Genomic DNA, 10,716 nt, shown 5'->3' with positions numbered 1-10,716 from the left:
TGAACTTTGTGCATAAACTCCATCTTTAAGTAATGTGTCTCCCTCTCTTTCATAAGTAATGTGTCTCCCTCTCTTTCATAAGTAATGTGTCTCCCTCTCTTTCATGAGTAATGGCTGTCCCCTCCTGTGATGTAAGAACTGATAACCCTCCTCTCTAAATATGTTATAAGAATCTACAGAACTGTAGAAATGTCTCTTCTTCCCCCATCAAGATGTACCCCCGTCTCTCTAAAAAGAACCCACCTATGCAGCAACACCATCCATCATGAAAGAGGATGAGGATGTTCTTAATACCCCCAAGTATCCTGCCTTGTGCCAGCCTCAATGAAATCATTTTCAAGTGAACAGGACGTTTAAACAAACACCTCAGCACAAATCTCTCCACCAAACTGTGAGTAATAAGATCCCTGCCAGAGTTCTGTTATGAAGTATTTAGCATTCTGGATATAACCAATGCCTCTCTGTGGCAAGTTCACTGATGCAGCGATGATGCTGATATAAGGATGCAGTGGGGAAAAAAAGGCGGGGGGGGGGGGCATTGTAGGAAAGATTGATATGACGTCAATTCAAGACCTTGTATTATATATATGATCAATGAAAACTTTGCTTAAAAAAAAAAAAAAAAAGAAAGTTTTAATTACTCCATTTAAACCATCACACACTGCAGTCAATATTAGTGAAGCTATCAAAAACACAGAATTTAATATTTATAATAAAAGCGACCACTTTCAAAGGGAAATACCTACCTACATTGGCGTCTATCCCTACGTACTTAGCAAAGTTTTACCCAATATTTTGAAGGCCTTCAATCTAGTCGTTTATCACATTTCAGACTCCAACATGAAATTATCTAAAAAGGAATGTTTTCTTTGAGAATCATATTAAAGACATTCATAAGACAATGGAAGAGTTGAAGAGTGAATCTGGAATCATCCTCCTCCGATTCAAATATGTTTCTCCTATTGAAAATCCCACAGATTTTACTTTAGTCTTGGAAAACTGACATAATTTTGATGAGTAGAGAGTGATGTGGTTCTGCTCACTTTTTTCAAAAAGGGAGACAAATGCTGCTGCAGTAACTACCACGGAATAAGCTACATCGATATTGCTGCCAAAATCTTTGCTGCTATATTACTGAAGAGGCTTCAGAGAGAATGTGACACTAAAACCAGACTCAACAAATGTGGATTCCACCCAGGCATAACATAATTTTGATGAGTAGAGAGTGATGTGGTTCTGCTCACTTTTTTCAAAAAGGGAGACAAATGCTGCTGCAGTAACTACCACGGAATAAGCTACATCGATATTGCTGCCAAAATCTTTGCTGCTATATTACTGAAGAGGCTTCAGAGAGAATGTGACACTAAAACCAGACTCAACAAATGTGGATTCCACCCAGGCATAACATAATTTTGATGAGTAGAGAGTGATGTGGTTCTGCTCACTTTTTTCAAAAAGGGAGACAAATGCTGCTGCAGTAACTACCACGGAATAAGCTACATCGATATTGCTGCCAAAATCTTTGCTGCTATATTACTGAAGAGGCTTCAGAGAGAATGTGACACTAAAACCAGACTCAACAAATGTGGATTCCACCCAGGCATAACAATTTTGATGAGTAGAGAGTGATGTGGTTCTGCTCACTTTTTTTCAAAAAGGGAGACAAATGCTGCTGCAGTAACTACCACGGAATAAGCTACATCGATATTGCTGCCAAAATCTTTGCTGCTATATTACTGAAGAGGCTTCAGAGAGAATGTGACACTAAAACCAGACTCAACAAATGTGGATTCCACCCAGGCATAACATAATTTTGATGAGTAGAGAGTGATGTGGTTCTGCTCACTTTTTTCAAAAAGGGAGACAAATGCTGCTGCAGTAACTACCACGGAATAAGCTACATCGATATTGCTGCCAAAATCTTTGCTGCTATATTACTGAAGAGGCTTCAGAGAGAATGTGACACTAAAACCAGACTCAACAAATGTGGATTCCACCCAGGCATAACATAATTTTGATGAGTAGAGAGTGATGTGGTTCTGCTCACTTTTTTCAAAAAGGGAGACAAATGCTGCTGCAGTAACTACCACGGAATAAGCTACATCGATATTGCTGCCAAAATCTTTGCTGCTATATTACTGAAGAGGCTTCAGAGAGAATGTGACACTAAAACCAGACTCAACAAATGTGGATTCCACCCAGGCATAACATAATTTTGATGAGTAGAGAGTGATGTGGTTCTGCTCACTTTTTTCAAAAAGGGAGACAAATGCTGCTGCAGTAACTACCACGGAATAAGCTACATCGATATTGCTGCCAAAATCTTTGCTGCTATATTACTGAAGAGGCTTCAGAGAGAATGTGACACTAAAACCAGACTCAACAAATGTGGATTCCACCCAGGCTGTGTAGACCAGACGTTCATGCTACGCCAAATCTTTGAACATCACTGGAGCTTTCAGCAGAAAACACTTCATCGATTAATCATATACAGGGTGTCCATAAAGTGTGTGCACTTTAAAAAATTTACAACTTTATTTATATTTGCGATAGAAATAATCTGTAAAAAATGTCAAAGTTTCATGTATCTAGTTTTAAGTATAGTCATTGAATAATTTTTCACCACAAAATTCGTAACAATTTTTAGATAAGTAAAAAATATTTTCTTTGCAATGATGATGCATTTGTGAGTAATTAACCGTTTTCTGATGAAGCAACATTTCACATTAGTGGCAAGGTCAACAGGCATAATTGCCGAATTTGGGGAACTGAAAACCCAAATGAAACTGTTGAACATGAAAAGGACTCTCTTAAAGTTAATGTGTGGTGTGCTTTGGGAATAAATCGAATCATAGGACCATTTTTTTTTTTTTTTTGAAGATCGTGTTATTAACAATGACAGCTACTTAGATATGTTGCAGAATTACTTTATTCCGCAACTTGAACAATTAAACTTGAAAGATGATACAGTGTTTCAACAAGATGGAGCTCCTTGTCACTTTGCTCGGCGTGTTAGACAGTTTCTAAATCAGGAATTTCCTAACAGATGGATCGGAAGGGTGGACCATTTCATTGGCCTCCACGTTCGCCAGATTTGACTCCATTAGATTTTTTATGGGGACATGTGAAAACAATTGTGTATGCAACCAAATCTAGTTCATTGAAAGATTTGAAAGCTAGAATAACTAATGTGATTTCAGGCATTACTATAAATCATTTGGCAAATATTTTTTCGTGAACTGCAAAATCGTTTTACCCTTTGTATTGCTAATGATGGAGGGCATGTGGAAAGTTAAATAAAATTTCAATAAAAGCTTAAAAAATATAGATTTACTTCTTTAAAATCCATTTTACAGATTATTTCTACTGCAAATACAAATAAAGTTATAATTTTTTAAAGTGCACACGGACTTTATGGACACCCTGTATATATATATTGGATTGATAAAAGCTTGGAACAAAAAAGTGCAGTTTTAAGAAATACTCCATTTAAACCATCAATTTCTACTGTACACTCTTTAACCCTTATCCTTGAGTGGCCTCTGGGCCTTGATAATGTGGTGATGCCTATGTAAAAAAAAAAAAAAAAAAAAAAAAAATCACACACTGCAGTCAATATTAGTGAAGTTATCAAAAACAGAAGCATTTGATATTTCTATTAAAAGCAACCACTTTTAAAAGGGAAATACCTACCTACATTGGCGTTTATCCCTACATACAGTAAAGTTGAAGGCCTTCAATCCAGTTGCATATCTTATTTCTGATGCTAAAGTAGTTTTTTCTCGAGACTTCAAGAATAAATTATCTAAAAGGAATCATCAACATTCATTAGTCAATGAAAGAGTTGAAGAGTGAATCTGGAATCATCCTCCTCTGATGCAAATATGTTCCTCTAGACCTCTTCAAAATTGACCTTTTTCTTCAAACATATGGAAACTGATATTACTCCCATTCTCCAAGGTCTAAATTAGATAAATATACCAGTTATTGCGATCTTGGACCTTGGCTATGCCTGCCTCAAGAGCCATGTAATTTTATTGTTGACGTTTTTCAATAACTGGTATATTTAGCTAATTTAGACCTTGGAGAATGGGAATAGCAGTTTCCATATGTTTGAAGAAAAAGGTCAAATTTGAAGAGGTCTAATGTTCCTCCTATAGAAAATCCCACAGATTTACTTACTATAAATATTTCCTCGTCAAAATTAAGTCAAGGTCCAGCCCTATGCACAAGGAATTTGAGGAAAAGAATATATGGAGAAGATATTGACCCAAGTTGTAGAGTAGGTGCTGAAGAGGAAACAATGTCCCACATCATGTCATGAAAAGGTGTCGGGTTATCGATACTCCCCCTCAACAAGATTTTTTTAAGCTTACTCACACAACTATAGACGATAAAGGTTTATACGATATTTTTAAAACTAAATTTAGGATTCTATCTCATATTTCAAGAGTATACAACCAATCGATGTTACTTCTGCCTGTTACTATTCAGGAGAAGATTTTTGTCAATCAATTGCGGAAAAACAATTCATCATGGGATCAGCAGATCCATGAAAGTTTTCTTACCTTGTGGCAATTCCATGCCAAAGAATTAAATAATTTATGGGACTTTGAGTTCTCCAGATGTGTGTTACTGGAGGACTCCGCGGTTGAAATCATTTGTTTCTGTGATTCATCTAAGAATGCCTACGGATTTTCATCATATACGAAACAAGGAACTCAATGTTCCTTGATGTTTGCAAAAGCTAAAGTGGTTCTGTAGCGAGCTACTACTACGATGCTATGCTGTATTCTCACCTTAGTTCTCTCTTTCTCCCTACTCTTTTCTCTTTTCCTTCCTTTCTTTTTATACGTCATCAGAGGTTCCAGCCAATGAAAAGCGAGAACTGTGTACGTGGGACATTCAAGTGAAGGAAACTTTCTTACTTCAACGACGACTAGAGACAGCATCACACGCCACTCCTTAGCTCCCGTAAGGTAGCGAAAAGGAAACATTGAACATTAAACAAAGACTCTACAAAATGCACTGTCTTTTCTTTGTAACCCGAATTTCGGGAACACATATATATATATAGATATAAAAACCACTTAATTCATTGCAAAGTCGCGTTACACATCCTCATTATTATTTGGAGACGATGTCTTCTTTAATCAGCATTCTTTTCAATTTCAGCGCTCCAGTTCTCTCTGGTACCGGAGGCGCCCCGAAGTGGGGGCCTACCGAAATGGTGACCCTAATTAATACCCCTTGTTAATGTATGGTAATATACCATAGTTCCTATCAAAGGGAAATCACTCCCAACCTTGGAATTGGTGGCTATATATATATATATATAAAAATCAAGACGTCATGAATAATAATTGTTCACAGGGTGGTCACCATGGGGAAACCAGTCATCATCCTACGAGTGTTGACCTCTTCTAATATCGGAAACAATATCACAGGCACAGAAGCATCTAATCTAAGGCACCGAAATAATTCGGATCAAACACAGGAGAACCAAACTAAACAACAGACCAAAAACCCAGAGGAAAAAAAATGGGCAAGAAAAGAGAATAAACTAATAATGGAATGCTATTACAGAAGTCACCCTAAAGATCGAAGATATTGGAAACGGCAGTTGTTCTGTTGTTATTAAAAGCAAAACAAGTTGAATACTAGAATACCGAAAATCAGCAAAAGATAGAAACAAACTCCAGATCTCCAACAAAACACTGCAGCTACTACACTGAAACTGAAATTAAAAATTTGGATTGTTTTAACGAGAAAACTATACTATGTGTGTATCATACTTTGCAAATTACAACACTTGGTTCGCTTTCTCATGGAGAGTCTGGAGTTTGAAAAACCCATTTAGTAAATAAGCACGAGAACTAACTGCCGTATGGTGGTGGTTGGTGATGGGGTAATTATTTTTTTTTTTTTGCAGATTACCTGATAGTTGACGCAGCGCTAAAGGCAGAAAATGCAACCATAGCATTTGCTGCCACGACACAAGATGGGATGCATTTTACTTACAACATACGACTCTACCCGTCTTGTATCTCTGGAACACTTGCCAGGTGGCGCTGCAGTCGATTATAAGCAACATATTTGTTCAAGCATCAGAAAGTTGGCCAAAGCTATTCAATAACGACTGGCTTTACAATATGTGTTGATGACTTGTTACAAAAATTAATAACTAAAATAAACTGCACATTAACTGATCGAGCTCCCATTAACCATGTCACTTGTTGGAAAAAGAAAAAGATCTTAGTTAAGCTCAACTATAACATACACTCACTAGAGGTAGTTTCCTGTGAAATCCGAAAGGATGTAGACAAAGTCTTTGCCTAAAATATATTCTTCCTTGTGGCAAGTGCCTAGCATGGAAAATTCCCTCCGATACAGTGATAGAAATGGTAATATTAGGACATTTAAAGTCTTCTTGCAGGAATTAAGCGATAAATTGTCCCAAATTCCTACATTTTGAGGGAATCGCGTTCATATAATTTTTCATCTAGGAGGATATTTATTTTCAATATCATGAAAATTTTAAATAATTTATGCAAGGTTTGTCAAACAAGAATCTGGGCCACAAAAAAATCTGCAACAGGCATTTCAAGAGGAGACAACTGCTGTAGAATGTCAAGCACTGAGAGTCAGCTGTTAACTGGACCTTGGATGCACACATCATTTTACAGAGAAACTGAATATGTAATAACAGTTGCACATGATAACGTGATTAGAATAAACCATATCAAAACACGGATTGACAAAACACAAGAAAACAGTAAATGCAGACTGTTGTAACGTAATCCCCCATTGAGGAGCGTTAGAACTACACTGAGGTAAAATTAAACAGATTGCTCGTTGAATTTGGGGAGAACAGGTCGTATAAACCTGCCGTTCCCTGGAGAGAGGACCCCTCCCCACCTCATCTATCCGTCGGTCGCTGGCTGAAGAGAGTTGAGACTTTGAAAAGAACTTACAAAATCTTAATGAGAATTGTAAAAACATTTTGTACATAATTTTATAAGAATTAAGCTTTTGTAGATAGACTACAATCGTCGTCTTTCTTACTGCCTGCCGCTTCGATATTCGCTTTCAGCATACCAGATTATGTAACAACCTCCCGAGGAGTCTAGACAACCACGTGCCGAGATCCAGTGAAATAAGAGTCCTAGCCACCTCCTCAAGAAGGGGTGTTACACTGTGGACAAAGACGAAACAATAAATCACATAAAAAGCTAATGCAACGAGCTAGCCCACCAAAAATATAATAGACATGATCAGGAAGGGAAGGTGCTAAACTGGGAATTATGCATACAATATCATCTTGAACATGCAGACAAAATGGTACAAGCATGAACTGGCAGCAATGCTAGATAACAAAAGTAACAAGATCCTATGGGACATGGATATACAAGCAGATAAAGTTATCCAAGCAAAAAGACCAGATGTCATAATATTTAGCAAGAAAGAAAAGTCCTGCCATGTAGACTTCGCTGTTCCATCAAAGAAGCGGAGAAAATATGCGGAACTGGCTGTAGGGGACTAAAAATTAGAGGACACCGGAGAGGAGTAATCTGCCCCTGCTCAAAGCCTGGTTGTTTTTTTCCCTTTGGTCACGGGCAGACGCGTTGCCTTTTCCCTCTCAAGAAGAGGAGAACCTTCGTTCCACCACGAGGTGAGCTCTGAGAACTTTTTCCACCAGTCGGTGAGTCTTATCGAACTGTCGCTATTGTATTGTGTTTTATTGTTGTTTAAATGTTTGTCAGTGTATAATAAATGTGTAAACGTAATTGGGCAATTGTGTTTATTCATATATTTTTTTGTTTAGTTAAAAGTAACATGGCTAAAAAGCTCAAATGGATATGAAACAAGTCAAGATAACACTAATAACATTTAGAGTACTATGAACCATCTATAAAAAAAAAATTAGAAAGCTTGATGAAAAACGCGAATACATCTCGGCACAGTTTCTAGTCATCCTGATATATATACAAGGTGGGGCAGAAATAACAGTTGTTTTTGTTTTCTTTAAAAATTTTGCATCACCAAAAAGAGACATCATAAGAAAGATATATTCCAAACTTGACTTTACAAAATGGCAGACCTTTTTGAATAAATTGACAAAAACAAAAAATTATTTTTCAAACAAGAATCAAGACAAAAAAAAATCTGCAAAGAGCATTTCAGGAGGAGACAACTGCTGTAGAATGTCAACAACTGAGAGTCAGCTGTTAACTGGACCTTGGATGCATACATCTTATACCTTAAATAAAAATAGACATCCAATTTCTCAAAAATTGGATATAATTGAAAGACGTTATAAATAAATTAGAGGTACAAGTCAAAGACTTTTATTACATCATATTTCGGACACATGATTTTCTTTTTTGGACACCTTTGCTGGAAATGAAAACAGTGAATTTATAAGTTGTACTTATATAATCCTCGTTAGTAAAATGATGAAGAACACTTGAAGTGAGATGGTCTGTGTGCTAAAGGAACAGTATGAAAATTCATTTACCAAAGTAGATCCTTGGATGTAGTCATGTTGTCAGCCAGAGATCATACAATGCTCGTAGAAAGCTACATTGGCGAATTCTGTGAAAGGAAACATCTTGCACGTAATTTGCATCAGCAATTTGATGAAGGCAAAACATAATAGAGTCGATTTGTCAACGAGATGCAAACATTCTGAAATTGGCAATTCCTTATAACAGGCAGCTTCAGTTACAATGAGAAAACACGGTAGTAGAAATTGCAAAAGAATTTCTTAAGAGAGCAGCAAACCGAAGGAAAATACAAAGTTGCAAAGCCTTAAGGTATAAAATTTGAAATTAGTTTGTATTTTATTGAAATGAAATCATAAAAATGTTTAATCCCCTATTAATTAAGGTTTGAAATAATTATTAATTTAAAAAAAAAAAAAAAAAAAGAAATTTTTTTTTGTAGCATTTGCTTTTTGGGATTATTGAAATTGTTTCGATATTCATAAATTTTATATAATCTGAAAAATTAAGTTCCAAGTTTGATAGGAATTCTTTTTCTATATATTTTCAGGATAAAAAACCTTCATTAATGAACTCCATTTTAATGAATTATGAAAATTTTGAAGGGAATGGGCCAGTTTTGTGTGGCCACTTACTTTACAAGGTAGTAAAGCAACATCTTCCACTGAAGGAGATATCAGAGTGGGCAACTAACAGAAATGTAGAAAATGTTTTTCCGGTAATTCCATTCCATAGGGTTGCCTATGTCTGCCAAAAAATGAAAAAATATAAGAGATTTTTGTTCCCGTCAAAGTCTCCTAATTTCATTAGTTTATGCAACGAACCTGTGCATACTCCGTTCAACCTAGAGTCCTCTACCACCACCAGTAGTCCCTCTACCACCACCACCACCACCACCACCAGTAGTCCCTCTACCACCACCACCACCACCACCAGTAGTCCCTCTACCACCACCACCACCAGTACTACCTTTACCACCACCACCAGTAGTCCCTCTACCAGCACCAGCAGTCGTCCCAGTACCACCACCAGAACCTTTAAAAGTACTTCCACGCAGACAGATTTAAAAAAAAAAACTACAAAAAACAAAACTAAGTATTTTTCCAGAATTTTATTTTATATCTGTAAAATGCATAATGTGGCAACAAAGAATTTGCCACATTTGGTAAATTCTCTTTGTAATTTTTTAAATGAAAAATGTAAAATTTTTTCAGCAGCTACAGTATTTAAGATGCCAGCAGAGTTAAGTTTTATTGCAGACTATATGACTGTGGATAAAATCCTTAACTCTGATGCGTGTACTTTGGTTTTTGACGCCACCACGAAGGATGGCGAACATATTAATAATGTCATGTTGACAACGCCTGAGTCAACCCATGTCATAGCCGTCCAGAGTGTACCTGGTGGTTATGCAAAGGACTATGCAACTCACATCAATGACTGCATTAGTAAATTGGCTCAGGTACACTCTAAAATTTTTGGTGAACCAGCAATTAGCATAAAAAATAAATTAATTGAAAAAATTGGCTCGTGTTTGACAGACAGAGCAGCTGTCAATCACCGTACTGTAGAAATATTAGAATTGCAATGGGAAAAGCAATTAATAGAGCTCAATTGCAACATACATCCTTTGGAAGCAATTACAAAGGAGGTATGTATGCAATTGAAACATTTTGAGGATGCTAGTGTTAGTGAATTAGTCCTTAGTGGCAAGGATTGTATAGGACATCAGATAATTATGAAAATGTCTTCTCTTAGATATAATAATACTTTAGGTTTAATTAAAGAGTTTAAGGATTTCTTAGGAGATAAATTTTCAGTTAAGGTAGTTCCTAGATATAGAGGTAATAGAATTAATATAATTTTTCATTTAGCTTTGGTTTACTTTACACATAGAGAAGACTTTTTAGCATTTTTAAGGCGTTTTAGGAATTCTAAATCTTTGTGCAAAAATTTAGAATCTGCCTTTGGGAATGAAGTAGCATACTTAGAGTTACAGGTAAGGTTCTTTCAGGTCCTTGGATGAAAGCTTTTTACACATCCTTGAAAGATCAGTATACATTCACAGATGGGATCCAGATAGTGGAAGGTGTAGTTGATCAGTTAAAGATTTTAGTTCAAGATCCCATAAAAGTGTTAGAAAGAACTATTGATTTTTTTGGGAATCCAATTGACTTGGATGAGGATTTAGGTAAATTGATGAGGCGTCCTC

This window comes from Euprymna scolopes, chromosome 45 (assembly GCF_053919585.1).
Source record: "Euprymna scolopes isolate OS-2025 chromosome 45, ASM5391958v1, whole genome shotgun sequence".
Classification (NCBI taxonomy): domain Eukaryota; kingdom Metazoa; phylum Mollusca; class Cephalopoda; order Sepiida; family Sepiolidae; genus Euprymna; species Euprymna scolopes.
The sequence above is the reverse complement of the archived record's forward strand: the minus strand, read 5'-3'. Positions refer to the sequence as shown.